This window comes from Poecilia reticulata, chromosome 15, assembly GCF_904066995.2.
Source record: "Poecilia reticulata chromosome 15, P_reticulata-male-v2, whole genome shotgun sequence".
Classification (NCBI taxonomy): domain Eukaryota; kingdom Metazoa; phylum Chordata; class Actinopteri; order Cyprinodontiformes; family Poeciliidae; genus Poecilia; species Poecilia reticulata.
Window position 1 is genome coordinate 21,021,015 of NC_088844.1, and position 19,888 is coordinate 21,040,902.

A 19,888-nucleotide genomic window follows, 5' to 3' on the forward strand; every position below is an offset into this window, starting at 1 on the left:
AGTCAAAAAATGAGATCATTAGCAGGACTCTGCAGAAATTGACTGCTCTTAGGAGGTGATTCAGTTATTGGATTCAAGTGTGTTGGACCAGGGAGACATGTAAGAGTTGCAGGACACCAGCCCTCGAGGACCAGGATTGCCCACCCCTGCTCTAGATCGTCCCTTTTTAGGCCCAAAGATAATAACTTCAGTTTTCTTTCTATTCAGCTGAAGAAAGTTTTGGCACATCCACTCACATCCACACATTTATCTGGTCTAAACATTTGTTCAATGACTTGATGGGTTCTGAGTCACCTGGTGACATTGTAATGTAGAGCTGTGTATCATGTTTGTCTGTGATGTGTGTAATGCGCCAATTCAGTTAAGAAGCTTACCGGTTATTGCCTGTGCTGTAAATAGCCATCCCCCACTCTTAAGTGTTCAGCTAAACAAGATGACTGTTAATATTAATTCGGGAGAAATCCAAATTAATGGGAGAAAGCCGAGACTGAGCTATAAACCAGATTTGAATCGAGCAGAATAGCACAGGAAGGCAATAGCCAGGTTAACCCCAACTTTAAGTTGCTATCGAATTGCTGCTCTCCAGTATCATTTTTAGCTCATGTTTTTATGTGTTCTTTAACTAATTTTCAGATATACCCTCTTATTTTGTTTCATCAATTGCTGTGTAAAAATTTGTATGAATGTGTTGGCTGTCCCCACAAAGTTTTACAAAAGAATTGCCTTTTGGGGACCAAATAAGGTGAGTTGATTGATTGTCAATTATATAACCCCAAAGAGGTTGTTGAGAAGAGTGGAGAGTATTGGCTTATTTAACCAGGATCTTTTGACCATGTTTAAAATAGATAAACGAAAATAAGTCAGTAAATTAACAAACAAACAGGGATTTTGTATGCAAACTTAAGCATAGTGAGTATGCAGATATAGGTATACTGTTGAACATAGAGACTTAGACTTATTTTATTGTATTTTATAAAAACTACCAACATGCTTATAGTATGACCAGGAAGTGCCCAAGTCCAGTCCTCAAGCTCTACCAGCCAGCAACTTTTAGATGCATCTCTGCACCAACATATCTGAATTCCATCATCAGCATTTATTCAGCTATGAAATAGGTTGGTAACAAGCAGTTTATTTGATCCAGGTGTGTTTGAGCAGAGATGCATCTAAAAGTTGTAGGATGGTAGCCCTTGAGGACTGGACTTGGCTACCCCTAGCTGCACACATTTAGGTGGCTATTTCATATTGGGGAGATTTTGTTATTTTTTTACTGTATTAATTTAACTTTTTATCCAATTGTATACAAGTTGATTTCTATTATGCACCCATTTTCTATACCTACTGTATAGCACAACAGAATCTATGGTGATAGGATCATTTAAAGAGATCAATTAAGTGTCATGTTTGTGGACTTCAGGAGAAGCCAGAGCACCCGGAGAGAACCAACAGACAAGACAAAGACGAGATTAGAAGACAAGACAAGAGATGAAATTAAATTGCACAATTGGGGGAAGTTTTAGAGCAGTGGTCTCAAATTCCGGTCCTGAAACTTTTAGATGTCTTTCTCCTTCAGCACACCTAACTATGCTAGCGTATCAGCAGAGCCCTGTAGAGCTTGACTGCATGCTAGTGAGGCAGTTTTGCCATTTAAGTCAAGTGAGTAGGACAAGTGGCACATCTAAAAGCTGCAGGACTCTTGAGGACTGCAGATTGAGACCACTGCTTTAGATAGTCAATTGCAGGGAGTGTTGGAAGTTATAGCTGGCAGAAAGCCATGTTTTGGCATTTGAGCACGCCTTATTTTACATGCATGTTGCACTTTTATGACATTTTCCGGGTCTGGCTCAAAACTGGGGCTAGTGTGAAGACTGGTACCAGTGTCAAGACTGGGACAATTGTCATAACTGGGACAAATGTTTAAAACCCTGCAAGAATCACCAACTTTGGGAGGTGGCTTGGGTTTCCTAAATTTGCTTTGGATGTATTGTACATCCAGCCCCCTGTCTTCAGCCTTCTGCAGTTCAGTCTTCATGTATTGCTTAATTGGATCTGAAACAGTAGAGAAACTGTGATGAAGCCTCCGCTGTTCCTCCATGTCCATATTTTTCAGATATCTCTCTTTGGCACGCTTCTCTGCCGCCATTTGAAGGTTGAAGATGGAACAGTCGACGGTGAGTTGTCGTTTTTGTTGGTTCTTATTTTCTTCTTCAGCCGCATACAACTTGTCAGCCTCTCTCATTTCATACAACCTTTTTCTGTTCTTCTCCTTGTCGGTGTGTTTCCCCTCTAGTTTCTCTCTTGCTAGATAAGCATTTGTTTGTGAAACAAACTTTTCCATTTCAGTCTTTCTCTCCTGTTCCTCCTCCGCTCGCTGTTTTTCTTTCATCCTCATTTGTTCCTCAACTTTCCTCATTCTATCTTCTCTTGAAGCCAACCTGGAAGCTTCCTCATTTTTTATCTCTGCCAGCTTGTCATACACAGTTTGTATCTTCATCTGAGTCTCTCTTAATCTGTCGGCTTTTACTTTTTCTGGATTTCTAGAGGTCGAGAAAAAATCCCAATTCACTGGGTCGTCCTTGCGAGATTTTGCCACCTGCTCCATTTTAGTGAGTTTGGGCTTTAAAACATTTTGCTCAATGCAATTCCTTTCCCTTTCCCTCAATTTCTCTCTGTCCTCATTTTCCTTTTGGTTTAGGTATGCATCTCGGAACATAATTTGCCTTGTCTCCTCTTGTGCAAGTAGTCGTTTTTGTTCCGCAATTTGTTTATTTTCACGCATCCGGCAAATATAATTGTCGGCGTCAGCCCGTGTGTTCTGTTTCCGTTTAATAGCGTCATTTTTAATGCGTTCATCAGCTACATTGTTCCAAGAATTGATCTCCCCACTTTCTCTTGCAAGTTTTCGTGCAGCTGTCCTCTTGTCTCGTTGATATGCCGCCAACACCTTGTTGTATTCTTTTATCCCTTGCTTATTGAGTTCTCTATTAAAATTCTGCACATCCTGGTCTCTTTGCATAATTTTATATTTGCTGTCTTCAATTAGGGCACGTTTTTCCTGTTCTTTGAGCATCCTTTCTTGTTCAGCAATCCGGTCAAATCCTTGCTCTTTTGCTAGTTTCTCTGAGTCTTTCTTTGCTATGTGTTTAGTGCGTTTTGCCTCCATAATGTTAAGTTGTGGTCGCAAACGATCAGACTCTTTTTGGCAATTTTCACTGACAAGATTATGTGCTCTTGACATTTGCTGAATTGTATACCAACAGTATGATGGTAGGATGACTGTATTTCTATCCATTTTTTAGTGAAAGTATTTCACAATAACCAGAATCCCAAGGGTCTTTACACGAAAAGCAGGTCAAAGTTAAATCCAGAAATGTCTAATTCCTGTCAATCCAAGAAACTCGGCTCACAGACTGGTTCCAATTCTACACGATCCAAAGTAGAATGAAGTGCAGTGAAATTCAGTTCATTGAAGTGGCTCAGAACTGGCAGAAGCAGACTTTGTGACATCACTGTGACATATGACATCATCAGACTGTCATCTGTTCAATGACATTACAAACTTGCATTCTGCAGCCAGGAACAGTTTCAGAATTAAAAGCATGGTTCTTTATTAATTCAAATCTCAGTGAAAGTACAGAGATACTCCAACGTGCTGCCACCCTGAGCAGCACAATTCTAGAAATAAATATTAATTACCTGAAAGGAAATTTTAGGAATACTAGACTACAATGACTGAGTGTTCAATGACTTTGTATTTTTATGTATTTTTTATGTAAAGCACTTTGAACTGCCTTGTTGCTGAAATGTGCTACACAAATAAACGTGATTAATGGATATATTCTTTTCACTTATTAAACAATGATTAAACAATGGCCATTTTAAGAGTGCATTTTGTGGTGACAAAAAAAAACATCAAAAATTAAAATAAAAGTGGAAAAACCTGAGATTTTTGAAAGATGGAGAGAGACAAAGGGAGAGAGTTTCTTGTATTCACTACTGGCTTGGTGAATGCTAGGGCTGTATAAATAAATCGATTCGGCGATATATATCGATATTTTCCGCCCTTGGAAAGTATCGATTTTTCATCCGCGAGTATCGATCCGTTAAACCATAGGGGTCCATAGCCTTATAGCTCTTGTCAACATCTAGTTTGTTACGGCGTAGCAGCAAGACTCCGCCTCTGTCAGTCTCACTTTCAACTTGAGCTTAAAGTGCACATTATAAACTACACACCAGTTTTTAAATTGTTAATAGGCCAAGTATAACCGGAGTTATGCTAAAATTAGTAAACCATATTTTTCCGAATGTCAGAGAAATGTCAAAAGTGCCGCCATTCCCCGGCTTTTCCGGTTATGTGAGAGGGACTGAGCTTCCAAACGTACAAAACGAAACGAAACATTAGATTCCTGTGTTTTTGGAAATGTAAAATCTTCAATAAATAACGATGGGCTGGATTTTGTTGCTGAGAAACAAAGTAAAGTTGCGCAAGTAATCGTGAGAGAAACGGAACGGAGAAGCGGAAAGGAGTAGCGGCGCGAACGAAGCAGCTGCAAAAGCAGTGAGATCGCGAAATTAATGCAAATTTCGACTGGTAGCATTCACTTCGTAATTAGTTTTTAGCTTAGCGGTTTCTGTTCTGTATATAAGGGATTACCTGAAGAATGAACATGGGTTGACATCCCAAGCGGGCGCGCAGCGGCGCTGTGTTTTGAGCAGGAAAACCCCCAGCCGGAATCCGCGGCGCAGTGAGGATTTCCATGATAACAATGGCTGATCGATCATTCTTATTAGCAACAGATAAAGAGTATCAGAGACTGAGAGAACTATGAGATCCTGGCAGTCTGAGAGGCAGCTACTCAGAGATCCAAGCAGGGGAATAGCGGTGCTGCGTAGCTGCAGGAAGTCGATCACTACGGGGTGAGGCGGAGCCACTACTTTAGCAGTTAGAAGAAAGCAGCTTACAGCCACGGCTAACTCCGGGAGCCAAGGTAGAAAAACCTTTTTCCTAAAAGACTGCATTTGTGGCTGCATTTTTACTCCAAATTGCAGCCACAGTGTCCAAAAGAAAAAACATAAGTACAATCATTTGCATATTGAGAGTCTACAGAGGCTGATAATATCCCTACTCTGCTCCTGGATTACCGTTAAAATGTTTGAGTTTTATGTCAAATTCACATGAATTAAATGACAGAAACTAATTCTCTCACTGCATCTTTGATTAATTTTGTCCAGCTGCAGACTGTCCAATCAGAGTCAGGTATTGTGTAGTTGGTGCTTTTAATCGATTTTCAGTTAACTAAATTCAAGTCTATGGAACACAAAATGTCACTAAAATCACTGTCCTTCTGGAATCTTTCAGAAAATCATAAAAATGCACATAATCGTATCGAATTGTATCGCTCATCAAATATTGTGATACATATCGTATCATGACCAGAATATTGCATATTGTATCGTGAAATTATTGTATCACTACACCCCTAGTGAATGCAAGTAGTGAATATAAGAATTCAGTTACTAATTTTGTTGTACTGTACAATGACAAATAAAATCTAATTCTAAATGGTGAGGAGTCAGTCTGAGCAATAAAATAAGCTCACCTAAGGCAAGTAAAAATTCCTCTGCTCCCCATTGCCCACCTAAAAAACGCCGTAGGGGCGTAGGATGGCTTATAGTCAGTAGACTGTAGGTTTAACTAATATATAATAAACCACAACCTGCTCCCAAGGCAAGCTGCAGGTCGTGGCAGCCGCGACCTGCCACAGCTTAATAACGGCAGCTTCTAGCTTCTGTGATGTATGCCACGGCTTTTGTGCATATGAATTATTTTGAACCAAAAAAAAACCCAAAAAGAGATGCGATGCATACATTCGTCACTGATGTGGTGACTTATACCGCAGCTTTTGTGTCAGATTGAATATGAATTATGTTATTAGAAAAAAAAAAAACAAAAAAAAAAAACAACCAATGGATCTGGATCTGCTACAGAGCTAGGGGACATGGGGAACATTTTTCTTTTGCATTTCCTCTTAAGTTTTGCGTTCCCTTGAAATATACGTCCTGATCCATTTTGGATACAGTCACAAATGTCAGTTTAAAAATTTTAATACATACATATTTAAAGAGCCTCGGTGAAAATGTGTTTATATATTCTTAACTCTTTGGCACAAAAAAAAAAGTTTGAAAATTGATTTATTCACTACATATTAAGCTATATCAGCATAACATATTTTATATATTCGTAGTGTGATCACAGTATGCTCCAATTACACTTTTGGTTTACTATAATTGCTAATGAATTACACTTTTCAGTTACTTAATGCATTTTATTCTTATCCTTTGCCATAGTACTTTACATGCTACACACTACAGTACTTCAAACATACCAGGCTACCATATCAGGCTGTAATTGACAGAGGGATCAATTACAGCACACTTTCCGGCTGAAAAAAATTACATTGTGCATTCAATACGTTCACATTTTTCAAGAGTACATTGCCAATATACTAACAGTGTAATGTTCAGACCTGAGGACCCGAAATTTCAGTCAGACACAAAGTAAAATCAATAAGTTCTTTATTGAGGACCAGGGTATGGGGACGGGGAACCACGAGCAAAGGAACAGAAACCTCTGAGGACAGAGAAACAGGTTAGAGGGTTGTAGGTTAGGAGGGGAAGGCCAAAAGTTGTAAAGGGAAAAGATCACTAACCTTCCTTGTGTTGTGGGGGATGAGGGATCCAGGTAGCACAGTGGAAGAGACAAGTGGCACACCTAGGGAAGGACAGGACTAGGAGGCACAGGGGTTTGGGCAGGCAGGACAAGACAAACGTATCCGAGGGTCAGGCGAAGAGCAGTGGTCAGTGTTGGGATCAGAAGGGGGTTTTTGGGTTTGTTTCTTTTTTTTTCCATCACCACTAGATGGCACCATGGAGGCTAGGACAGGAGGACTGGAGTGCTGATGTCACCGTCACACCGGTTCCTAATCCACTCGTCAGGAGGACTTCAAAATACGGCGACTGCCAGCATACCAACGCTTGAGTGTTAGCCAGTTATGGTAACCCGGAGCTCCCCTCCCCAGTGATCTAGTTGATATTTTCGTTGAAGCTGAACTAACACCGCCTGTTGTTTGGATTTGTTTCAGCTACTCCTGCGGCTACTACTACTCTGGCGGTGGCCCGAGTTTCCTTGAGACACCGTGGTACATCACTAGCGGGTGCCCAAGACCACCGCTCACCTTTTCCTCTGTGGAACCAAAAGACTCCTCTGAGTCTGAAGATCGTCGCTGGCAGTCCGCTCGCTTTTTCCGTGACGACGTCAGGATTCTATACCTGTCCGCCCTCCACCGCAGCACGATCTCCATCTCCAGCACCTCACTCCTAGCCGCACCGTTGTTGTACTCCTCCCCGAGTAAGCATTGTACTGTTGAGCACTGGGAAATTCCCGCAGTCCCTAAACTCACCTCCCGATCTATTATTGTTCCCAGGCGTCCTGGCTTACCTGTTTGTCGCTGTCCACTCCGTTGTTCTGAGACCCAACCTGGAAAGCTTACATTTGTTAATAAACCACTTAACTGATTTTTGGCCTCCTGAGTTGTGTTCTGCATGTGGGCTCGTAGTGTTAATCCCAGCATGACAGTCAGGTCACGGAAAAAGGGTCCAATACTTGCAGGCAATCTCAGGCAGACAAAATCCAAGGGCGAGGCAGGAGGCAGAGGTCAAAAGGCAGAAACAGGGTCGAGACCAGAAAACAGAAGCCAGTGAAGAATCCGACGTGGGCAAGACAAGGCAGGAAAATCCAAGGGACAAAAATGTGTTCGTGGTCAGGTCAGGAAGAAACGCTGGATATCTACTCACTCAGTGGCTTTCAAAAATCTGGCACCGTCTGCCTGCCTGAGAGCTGAATATAACTGCTGGTGAACAGGTGGAAGACATGAGCCTGATTGTGCTCCAGCGCAGCAGCATGCAGGTGAACCAGATGAGCTTGATGAGAGGAGTACTGAGGAGAAAAACATAGCAGGCAGACGGGCCAGAAACATGACGGTACCCCCCTCCTAAGGTCCGGCTCCCGACGGACCCTTCGGCTGATCAGGATGGAGGCGATTAAAGTCCCTCAGGAGAGACTTATCGATGACAAAACGGCCAGGAATCCAGGACCGTTCCTCCGGTCCATATCCCTCCCAATCAACCAGGTACTGGACGCCACGTCCCCTTCTCTTGGACCGGACATCTTGATCATGGCCCTCCTGGCTTTCCTCCAGATCCGATGGCACCTCATAGCTGCAGCGTGAGCGGAGGGGACCTTAGCCTCCCTCTCTTGAACAAAGAACACCGGTGGCTGGAACCCATGGACAGTGTAGAAGGGCGAAAGACCAGTGGAGCTAGAGGGAAGAGCGTTCAAGGCATGTTCCACCCACGGTAGATTGTGTGACCACCTGGTAGGGTCAGAATCACAAAGGATACGAAGCTTGGTTTCAATCTCCTGGTTAGCCCTCTCGGTCTGTCCATCAGTTTGGGGATGGAACCCAGACGACAAACTGACAGATATGCCAAGCATGGTGCAGAACTCCTTCCAGAACCGAGAGACGAATTGAAGTCCTTTGTCCGAGACAATGTCAGTGGGGAGCCCATGGAGGCGGAATACCTCCCGTGCCATAATCTCCCCCATTTCCTTAGCAGAGGGGAGTTTCTTGAGGGGGACCAGATGGACCATCTTAGAGAATCTGTCAATGACAGTTAATAAGACAATGAAACCATCCGAACTGGGCAAACCTGTGACAAAGTCCATGGCGATGTGCGACCAAGGGCGGGATGGGATGGGGCAGCAGTAACCCAGAGGGCGGGCAACGAGACGACTTTGCTTGGCAGCATTGATTACAGGCTGTAATGAACTCTTTAACGTCCTTGGTCATGGAGCCCCACCAGAATTGAGACCGGACAATTTGTAAGGTCTTGCTGATGCCTGGATGGCAGAACAGGCGGGACTTATGGCAGAACTCGAGTACCTTGGGGACCAGCTGTTCTGGGACAAACAGCCTGTCGGGGGGGCACGAGGCTGGAACCAGAAGATCACGGGTAGCGTCCCTGACCTCCTTCTCCAGCTCCAACCTGGTCACAGACAGCCTCACCGAGTCTGGGAGGATAAACTCCTCTGCATAAGCGGCCCCCAACTCAGAGGATTCATGAATTCTAGACAAGGCGTCCGGTTTTATGTTCTTGGTACCAGGCCTGTAAGAGAGCGCAAAATTAAACCATCCAAAAAACAGAGCCCACCTTGCTTTTCTGGGGTTGAGTCGTCTAGCTCCCTTCAAGTACTCCAGGTTCTTGTGGTCGGTCCATACTAGGAATGGTTCTTTGGCCCCCTCCAGCCAATGTCTCCATTCCTCAAGGGCCAGATTTTTCTGTAATGTTCAGACCTGAGGACCCGAAATTTCAGTCAGACACAAAGTAAAATCAATAAGTTCTTTATTGAGGACCAGGGTATGGGGACGGGGAACCACGAGCAAAGGAACAGAAACCTCTGAGGACAGAGAAACAGGTTAGAGGGTTGTAGGTTAGGAGGGGAAGGCCAAAAGTTGTAAAGGGAAAAGATCACTAACCTTCCTTGTGTTGTGGGGGATGAGGGATCCAGGTAGCACAGTGGAAGAGACAAGTGGCACACCTAGGGAAGGACAGGACTAGGAGGCACAGGGGTTTGGGCAGGCAGGACAAGACAAACGTATCTGAGGGTCAGGCGAAGAGCAGTGGTCAGGTCACGGAAAAAGGGTCCAATACTTGCAGGCAATCTCAGGCAGACAAAATCCAAGGGCGAGGCAGGAGGCAGAGGTCAAAAGGCAGAAACAGGGTCGAGACCAGAAAACAGAAGCCAGTGAAGAATCCGACGTGGGCAAGACAAGGCAGGAAAATCCAAGGGACAAAAATGTGTTCGTGGTCAGGTCAGGAAGAAACGCTGGATATCTACTCACTCAGTGGCTTTCAAAAATCTGGCACCGTCTGCCTGCCTGAGAGCTGAATATAACTGCTGGTGAACAGGTGGAAGACATGAGCCTGATTGTGCTCCAGCGCAGCAGCATGCAGGTGAACCAGATGAGCTTGATGAGAGGAGTACTGAGGAGAAAAACATAGCAGGCAGACAGGCCAGAAACATGACAGAGAATTGTACCAATTGTCAATATATTAAAAGTTTACAAACATGCTTTTCTGTAAACTTTTAACATATTGACAGTTTGTACAAATACCTCATAGCATATTGGCAATGCACTCTTGAGAAATTTGACTATATTGAATACACAAAATAATTTGTTTCACCTGGAAAGTGTGTTGTAATTGATCCTTCTGTGTACTGGTAGCCTGATATGTTTGCAGTACTGTATTGTGTATGAAGCATATAATGTATAAAGTGGCAAAAAAGAAATAATAAAAAACATTAAGAAACTAAAAAGTGTACTTCATTAGCAATTATAATAAACCAAAAGTGTAACTGGAGCATACTCTATACACATTACTAAAATGCATAATGCTCATATATTTAAAATACATCGTAAATATATTGTAAATGTAATTCATTCACAAAACTAGTACACTTAAGATATACTAATCCAGTACGCCTATATGACATAAAAAGACATATACTTAAAGTGTACAAAGTATTCCTTTAGATGTTCCAAAAAAGCACATGATAGTACAGTTGGCACACTTCAAATTGTACATTTCTACAATTTACTATTAAAATACACTAAGGACAAAATTATTTGTTCCAAAATAACATACTTAAAGTTAACTAATCCTTAACTAACTTGAAGTATACTGATGGGTCCGTAGCAGGCTGTGCCAGGTCCACCATTTTTTTTCTAAATAAAATCATTCATATTCAATCTGACACAGGAGTCGTGGCATACATCACAGAAGCTGGAAGCTCTCATTATTAAGCTGTGCCAGGAAGTGCTGCAATAGCTGCCACTGGCAGGTCGACCTGCAGCCGTGGGATAGTCAGGACACCGGCAGCCTGTGGCAGGTCGTGGCAGATACTAGCAGCAGTAAGATTGCAACCCCACACCTCCCCCCTGCGACAATCTGCTATTGTCGCAGATTATCGCTTGTAACTGATCTTCCTGTACTGTGAGGTGTATCACGACTGATCTGGTCCAGTTGGTAGAACGTTGGGACCGCTTCGATCTAAAATCAAGGATATTCAACATTGTTTTCGCAACCTGTCGTGTTTTCCTTGTCTGCAATGAGATGGTCCCATTTAACGTCTATATATTTGGGAGTGATGGAAGACAATGACACCCGAGGTGTGTTACTTAAGCACAGCGTGCTTGGTCTCTACGTGGCGAAGCAGTTTGAAGGCTTCATTGCCTCATTAACGAGCCGGTGACCTGTTGCAGTATATCATGCAGAGCAGACTTGTAATGTGGGACTCTCGTACCGGTCCAGGATAAATCCATTCTCATGTCTCTTCACTGGGCCTTTTCCCCTTCGCAAATAAACTTTCCAAAAACACCTGATCTGTTTCTTACTTATTTTGCTGCTTGTGGGCTCAATGTTGGCGCGCAAGACGTAACTGAGAAAATCCAGTTAAAGGGTTTCAAAATAAAAGATCCTTCATATTGAGATAATACATTAAATGGAAATATTTAATTATTTTTGTGCGGCCCGGTGCCAGTCCCCGGCCCGGTGGTTGGTTGCACAGACATACGTACACCTCAGTGGACGCTGAGTCCTACGTTACGTCGCCACCATCTTCTATGTGGCAGCAGAGCAATCGGAGCTCCCTAAATCCTGTGCTGTGTGGACTTGTTTCAACCCTTTTACAATACAAACTGGATTTATTGGCATTACCTTTCACAGGTAAGGATGACAGAGCATAATTACTTGACTTTGCAGTCAGAAACTAGCTTCTAAACCACTGAGAAATATTTCCTATGTAGTTAAATTTGCCTGACGTAACCACTGATTGTCAGCGAAGCTAACGTTTTCATACTGTTTTCTAATGAGAGAGAGCTGAGGAGAAACTGCTGTTAGAGGGGAAGCGCAGTAAAGACCAGAGGATTTTATGAGGAAAAGTTAGTCAGGATCAGAGCTGGAGCTCCTATTTCTTCAGTCTCCCTTTCACAACTCAGCTTCACAATGCCGGCCTACGAGTCAGAACCCAACATGCTGAAAATGTATTATAAATGTGAAGGAAAAACATGTATTTTCTATTACACTTTTGAATAATTTCTCTTTTGTCCTTGGCTTGAGCCTGTGTACCAGGACGTCTCAGAAGTCATTGGAGTTCTCCCAGTTTGACCAACAGACTGAAGCCCTGCCTGTGGCCAAGTGTTCCCAGTATAATAAATAAATGTGTTTTATTCTTTCATTTTTTGTGTATTTATAAATATCTTAATCTGAAATATTAGTGTATTAATACAGCTTATGTAATGAATTAAAAATAATTTACTGTTAGAATTATTTTCACTCTGCTGTCAATAGAGTTGACGTATACTGTAATAAATATTTTTTTCTGGAAAAAAGAGAAAAATATGTAGTTTATTGTTTGACAATGATTGTCATTGACATTTGACAATGACTTTGATAAATCAGTCATTTATCAATAACATAAAAATAAATACAATATACATTTTTTCTTGTCTTGAAATGTTAAATGTACATTAAATTATGGAATCATGTAAATACGTTCTTTAATAAAACATTGTAAAAGTGTGTGTCTGTTCATCAATGTCAATATAAAATGATCAGAATCATTTCTATTAAATAAAAACATTGTGCTCTTTATTCAGAAATCCCCCAAAACAATTAAATAATCAAATCCAAAGTTAGAAACTCTGTCTTTAGTCAATTATTTGATTCCCAAATATATTAGTGTGTGTGAGAAAATGTGTCAATGACGGGTATTAAGTTACTTTGTAGAACGGCACTTTGTCAAGTTCGGTCCATTTACTTGTATTAGCTTACTGGCACATAGGCCATGTTCAATATGGCAGACGCTGCGACATATCAGCAATGGGCCGACCCGCTCCATGAGGCGTCTAGGTATTAATATCTATGGTTGGTTGGGGACGACTGGTGTAAAGGACTGTGAACTGCTACGCTAACAAACTTGACCTACATTTTTTATCATTTAATAATCATAATAAAAAAATGTAATATTTGATTTATTTAAGATTTTTTGGCACTTGGGGGATTTTAAAATTAACAATAAACTGACAGGAAACAGGATGGAGAGGGAGAGGGTGAAGACATGCTGCAAATGGCATTAGACCAAGATTTAAAGCATGTTATAACTCTAATAAAAAAGGTCAAAGAAGTTTTTTATATATTTGTTAAAACTGCTACAACAGCCTACTACTGAAACTGTTCCTGGCTGCAGAATGCAAGTTTGTACTTTCACTGAACATCTGTTCAGTCTGATGATGTCACATGTCACAGTGATGTCACAAAGTTTACTTCTGTGATGCCAGTTCTGAGCCACTTCAATGAACTGAATTTCACTGCACTCATTCTACTTTGGATTGCGGTGAAGTGTACACACTGAATTGGAACCAGTCTGTGAGCCGAGTTTCTTGGATTGACAGGAATTAGACATTTCTGGATTTAACTTTGACCTGCTTTTCGTGTAAAGACCCTTGGGATTCTGGTTATTGTGAAATACTTTCACTAAAAAATGGATAGAAATACAGTCATCCTACCATCATACTGTTGGTATACAATTCAACAAATGTCAAGAGCACATAATCTTGTCAGTGAAAATTGCCAAAAAGAGTCTGATCGTTTGCGACCACAACTTAACATTATGGAGGCAAAACGCACTAAACACATAGCAAAGAAAAACGCAGAGAAACTAGCAAAAGAGCAAGGATTTGACCAGATTGCTGAAGAAGAAAGGATGCTCAAAGAACAGGAAAAACGTGCCCTAATTGAAGACGGCAAATACAAAATTATGCAAAGAGACCAGGATGTGCAGAAATTTAACAGAGAACTCAATAAGCAAGGGATAAAAGAATACAACAAGGTGTTGGCGGCATATCAACGAGACAAGAGGACAGCTGCACAAAAACTTGCAAAAGAAAGTGGGGAGATCAATTCTTGGACCAATGTAGCTGATGAACGCATGAAAAATGACGCTATTAAACGGAAACAGAACACACGGGCTGACGCCGACATTTATCTTGGAAAGATAAGTAAAAATAAGCAAACTGCAGAACAGAAACGACTACTTGCACAAGAGGAGACAAGGAAAATTATGCTCCGAGATGCATACATAAACCAAAAGGAAAATGAGGACAGAGAGAAATTGAGGGAAAAGGAAAGGAATTGCATTGAGCAAAATGTCGTAAGGCCCAAACTCACTAAAATGGAGCAGGTGGCAAAATCTCGCAAGAACCCAATGAATAGGGAGGATTTCTTCTCGAACTCTAGAAATCCAGAAAAAGTAAAAGCCGACAGATTAAGAGAGACTCAGATGAAGATACAAACCGTGTATGACAAGCTGGCAGAGATAAAAAATGAGGAAGCTTCCAGGTTGGCTTCAACAGAAGATAGAGTCAGTAAACTTGAGTCACAAATGAGGATAAAAGAAAAACAGCGAGCACAGGAAGAACAGGAGAGAAAGACTACAATGGAAAAATTTCTTACAAAAACAAATGCATCTCTAGCAAGAGAGAAACTAGACGGGAAACAAACCGACAAGGAGAAGAACAGAAAAAGGTTGTATGAAATGAGAGAGGCTGACAAGTTGTATGCGGCTGAAGAAGAAAAAAAGAACCAACAAAAACGACAAATCAACCTCGACTGTTCCAACTTCAACCGTCGAATGGCGGCAGAGAAGCGTGCCAAAGAGAGAAATCAGAAAAACATGGACATGAAAGAACATCAGAGGCTTCATCACAGTTTCTCTACTGATTCAAATCCAATTAAGGAATACATGAAGACTGAACTGCAGAAGGCTGAAGACAGGGGGCTGGATGTACAATACATCCAAAGCAAATTTAGGAAACCCAAGCCACCTCCCAAAGTTGGTGATTCTTGCAGGGTTTTAAATATTTATCCAAGTTATGACGCTTGTCCCAGTCTTTACACTGGTACCAGTCTTAAAACTAGTCCCAGTTTTGAGCCAGACCCGGCAAATGTCATCAAAGTGCAACATGGACGTATAATAAGGCGTGTCCAAGTGCCAAAAGATTGTTCTCTGCCACCTATAACTTCCAACACTCCCTCCAAGTGACTTAAGTATCTAAAGCAGTGGTCTCAATCTGCAGTCCTCAGGAGTCCTGCAGCTTTTAGATGTGCCCCTTGTCCTACACACTTGAATTAAATGGCAAAACTGCCTCACTAGCATGCAGTCAAGTCATGTCTTGTCTTCTCGTCTTTGTCATTTCTGTTGGTTCTCTCCGGGTGCTCCGGCTTCTCCTAAAGTCCACAAACATGACACTTAATTGATCTCTTTAAATGACCCCGTCCAAGTCCCTAGCTGCACACTTGGGGTCCAAAGTTCCTGGCTACCATCCTGCAACTTTTAGATGCATCTCTGCCCAAACACACCTGGATCTGCAAGAATCGCCAGTCTTCAAGAGTCCTGCAGCTTTTAGATGTGCCCCTTGTCCTACACACTTGAATTAAATGGCAAAACTGCCTCACTAGCATGCAGTCAAGTCATGTCTTGTCTTCTCGTCTTTGTCATTTCTGTTGGTTCTCTCCGGGTGCTCCGGCTTCTCCTAAAGTCCACAAACATGACACTTAATTGATCTCTTTAAATGACCCCGTCCAAGTCCCTAGCTGCACACTTGGGGTCCAAAGTTCCTGGCTGCCTGTTCCTGTTCTTGAGCTGCAGTCCTCAAGAGTCCTGCAGCTTTTAGATGTGCCCCTTGTCCTACACACTTGAATTAAATGGCAAAACTGCCTCACTAGCATGCAGTCAAGTCATGTCTTGTCTTCTCGTCTTTGTCATTTCTGTTGGTTCTCTCCGGGTGCTCCGGCTTCTCCTCAAGTCCACAAACATGACACTTAATTGATCTCTTTAAATGACCCCGTCCAAGTCCCTAGCTGCACACTTGGGGTCCAAAGTTCCTGGCTACCATCCTGCAAATTTTAGATGCATCTCTGCCCAAACACACCTGGATCTGCAAGAATCGCCAGTCCTCAAGAGTCCTGCAGCTTTTAGATGTGCCCCTTGTCCTACACACTTGAATTAAATGGCAAAACTGCCTCACTAGCATGCAGTCAAGTCATGTCTTGTCTTCTCGTCTTTGTCATTTTTGTTGGTTCTCTCCGGGTGCTCCGGCTTCTCCTAAAGTCCACAAACATGACACTTAACTGATCTCTTTAAATGACCCCGTCCAAGTCCCTAGCTGCACACTTGGGGTCCAAAGTTCCTGGCTGCCTGTTCCTGTTCTTGAGCTGAAGTCCTCAAGAGTCCTGCAGCTTTTACATGTGCCCCTTGTCCTACACACTTGAATTAAATAGCAAAACTGCCTCACTAGCATGCAGTCAAGTCATGTCTTGTCTTCTCGTCTTTGTCATTTCTGTTGGTTCTCTCCGGGTGCTCCGGCTTCTCCTCAAGTCCACAAACATGACACTTAATTGATCTCTTTAAATGACCCCGTCCAAGTCCCTAGCTGCACACTTGGGGTCCAAAGTTCCTGGCTACCATCCTGCAACTTTTAGATGCATCTCTGCCCAAACACACCTGGATCTGCAAGAATCGCCTCCAAAGTCAGCGATTCTTGCAGGGTTTTAAACATTTGTCCCACTTATGATACTTGTCCCAATCTTGACGCTGATACCAGTCTTAAAACTAGTCCCAGTTTTGAGCCAGAACCGGCAAATGTCATCAAAGTGCAACATGGACGTATAATAAGGCGTGTCCAAGTGGCAAAAGATTGTTCTCTGCCACCTATAACTTCCAACACTCCCTCCAAGTGACTAAAGTATCTAAAGCAGTGGTCTCAATCTGCAGTCCTCAAGAGTCCTGCAGCTTTTAGATGTTCCACTTGTCCTACACACTTGAATTAAATGGCAAAACTGCCTCACTAGACTGCAGTCAAGTCATGTCTTCTCGTCTTTGTCATTTCTGTTGGTTCTCTCCGGGTGCTCCGGCTTCTCCTAAAGTCCACAAACATGACACTTAATTGATCTCTTTAAATGACCCCGTCCAAGTCCCTAGCTGCACACTTGGGGTCCAAAGTTCCTGGCTACCATCCTGCAACTTTTAGATGCATCTCTGCCCAAACACACCTGGATCTGCAAGAATCGCCTCCAAAGTCGGCGATTCTTGCAGGGTTTTAAACATTTGTCCCAGTTATGATACTTGTCCCAATCTTGACGCTGGTACCAGTCTTAAAACTAGTCCCAGTTTTGAGCCAGAACCGGCAAATGTCATCAAAGTGCAACATGGACGTGTAATAAGGCGTGTCCAAGTGCCAAAAGATTGTTCTCTGCCACCTATAACTTCCAACACTCCCTCCAAGTGACTAAAGTATCTAAAACAGTGGTCTCAATCTGCAGTCCTCAAGAGACTGCAGCTTTTAGATGTGCCCCTTGTCCTACACACTTGAATTAAATGGCAAAACTGCCTCACTAGCATGCAGTCAAGTCATGTCTTGTCTTCTCGTCTTTGTCTTTTCTGTTGGTTCTCTCCGGGTGCTCCGGCTTCTCCTAAAGTCTACAAACATGATACTTAATTGATCTCTTTAAATGACCCCATTCCCATAGATTCTGTTATGCTATAAAATATGTATAGAAAATGGGTGGATAATAGAAATCAACTTGTATACAACTGGATAAAAAAAATAAAAAATCTCCCCACTATGCAATAGCCATCTTAATGTGTGCAGCTAGGGGTCCCCAAGTCCCTTGCTGCACACAAGTGGGGTCCAAAGTCCATAGTTGCAGGTTGGTAGCAGGGCTACCATCCTGCAACTTTTAGATGCATCTCTGCTCAAACATACCTGGATCAAATAAACTGCTCGCTACCAACCTAAACCTGGTCTGGTATGGGTCTCGTTGTTTCTTGTCGGGTTTGGTCGGTTTGGGTCCGGTGTGGTCCAGGTCTGGCCTCGTCGGGTCTGATCAGATCTGGTCGGGTTTATGTATACATAAAAAATATATATTAAAAAATCCCTTCTCACCCTCCGTGGGTGGTCTCTCTCTTTTTCATCCTCTGAGCTTGGGTCCTCTACGCAGTATCTTGGTTGTGCCTAGAACTGCACATTTCTGGACTGAGATGTCTGATGTTGTTCCTGGGATCTGTTTTAGCCACTGCTCCAGTTTGGGGGTGACTGCCCCGAGGGCTCCGATGACCACAGGCACCACTGTGGTCTTCACCTTCCAGATCCTCTCTGAGGTCCTGGTATTTCTCCAGTTTTTCGTGCTCCTTTTTCCTGTTGTTGTAATCACTTGGTATTGCTACATCCTCCACAACAGCTTTCTTCTGTCATTTGTCCACCACCACAATGTCCGGTTGGTTTGCCATTACTATTTTGTCTGTCTGGATCTGGAAGTCCTACAGGATCTTAGCTTGGTCATTTTCCGCCACCTTTGGGGGTGTTCTCCACTTTGAACTCGGGGCTTCCAGTCCATATTCTGCACAGATGTTTCTGTACACTATGCCCGCCACTTGGTTATGTTGTTCCATGTACGCTTTCCCTGCCAGCATCTTGTACCTGCTGTTGTGTGCTGGACTGTCTCAGGGGTCTCCTTGCACAACCTACACCTTGGGTCTTGTCTGGTGTGGTAGATCTGAGCCTCTATTGCTCTGGTGTTTAGGGCCTGTTCCTGTGCAGCCAGAATGAGTGCCTCTGTGCTGTCCTGAAGTCCAGCTTTTTCCAGCCATTGGTAGGATTTCCTGATATCAGCCACTTCAGTTATTTGTCAGTTGTACATCCCATGTTGGGGCTTGTCCTCCCATGATGGTACCTCCAGCACCTCGTCCTCTGTTCCCCACTGTCTGAGACATTCGCTGAGCACATCGTCTGTTGAGGCTTTGTCCTTGATGTATTTATGGATCTTGGATGTTTCATCCTGGACAGTGGCTCTCACACTCACTAGTCTTCTGCCTCCTTCCTTACGGCTCGTGTACAGTCTCAGGGTGCTGGATTTGGGGTGGAACCCTCCATGCATGGTTAGTAGCTTCCGAGTCTTAACATCCGTGGCCTTTATCTCTTCCATTGGCCAGCTAATTTTATATAAAATAACCCGACCATACCCGACTAGAAAATGTGCAGTTCTAGGCACAGCCTAGATACTGCGCAGAACCTTCAAGCTCCCAGGCTTGACGGTCCAGGTCCTGGTAGAGGACCCGAGCTCAGAGGATGAGAGACAGACCACCCGCGGAGGGTGAGAAGGGAATTTTTATATAAATTTTAAATAATAAAGTTCATGATAATTTAACTTTACAACAGTGGAGCTTACAAGTTTCACCACCTCAGAGAAGCGACTATGTCATTCCGAAATCCTTCTGACATGAAGTACAACAAGCCAAGAGAACAACAGAAACACCAGGCAAACACCAAATTCAAAGCAGTTCAGAACCACAAATGGGTTTGGATCATTTTGACACTTTATCAATTTCAACTCAGAGCCTGGAGCAGCTAGCAACTGCTGAAGCTACGTTTATTGTTGACGCATTGAACCGAGCACGCAGCAGTGCGCGTTGAAGCGGGTACGCAGCGGCACGCGCGCGTACGCAGCGGCACGCGCGCATGCGCAGCGTGTCGCAGCACACCTAGCTCTCCTCTGGATAGTTGTCACTCAGCGCGGATCGCGCACGCCACTGTTCACACAAACTGGATGATCTGGAAGATGCTCTTCCAGGCAACTCCAATGTAAACCAATGTGGCTCAAAAACGCCACGATTTGAGCTCGGCCCTGCTGGATCAGGTGGGAGTTTACA

The 19,888-nt window shown here is 43.1% G+C and overlaps 3 long non-coding RNA genes across 3 annotated transcripts; 1 reads left to right on the forward strand and 2 right to left on the reverse strand.

The window, feature by feature from the left end:
- Nucleotides 1-6,559: 6,559 nt before the first annotated feature.
- On the reverse strand, nucleotides 6,560-6,807 carry LOC145555049 (uncharacterized). Its single transcript, XR_014091103.1, has 2 exons — nucleotides 6,711-6,807; nucleotides 6,560-6,631 (listed from the first exon to the last, which is right to left on the reverse strand). It is a non-coding gene; the product is annotated as an uncharacterized LOC145555049 (long non-coding RNA).
- Nucleotides 6,622-7,576, forward strand: LOC145555048 (uncharacterized). The gene is made up of 3 exons (XR_014091102.1): nucleotides 6,622-7,055; nucleotides 7,143-7,408; nucleotides 7,485-7,576. It is a non-coding gene; the product is annotated as an uncharacterized LOC145555048 (long non-coding RNA).
- A 1,869-nt stretch (nucleotides 7,577-9,445) lies between these two features.
- LOC145555047 (uncharacterized) lies at nucleotides 9,446-9,919 on the reverse strand. The gene is made up of 2 exons (XR_014091101.1): nucleotides 9,597-9,919; nucleotides 9,446-9,517 (listed from the first exon to the last, which is right to left on the reverse strand). It is a non-coding gene; the product is annotated as an uncharacterized LOC145555047 (long non-coding RNA).
- Between the last annotated feature and the right edge of the window lie 9,969 nt (nucleotides 9,920-19,888).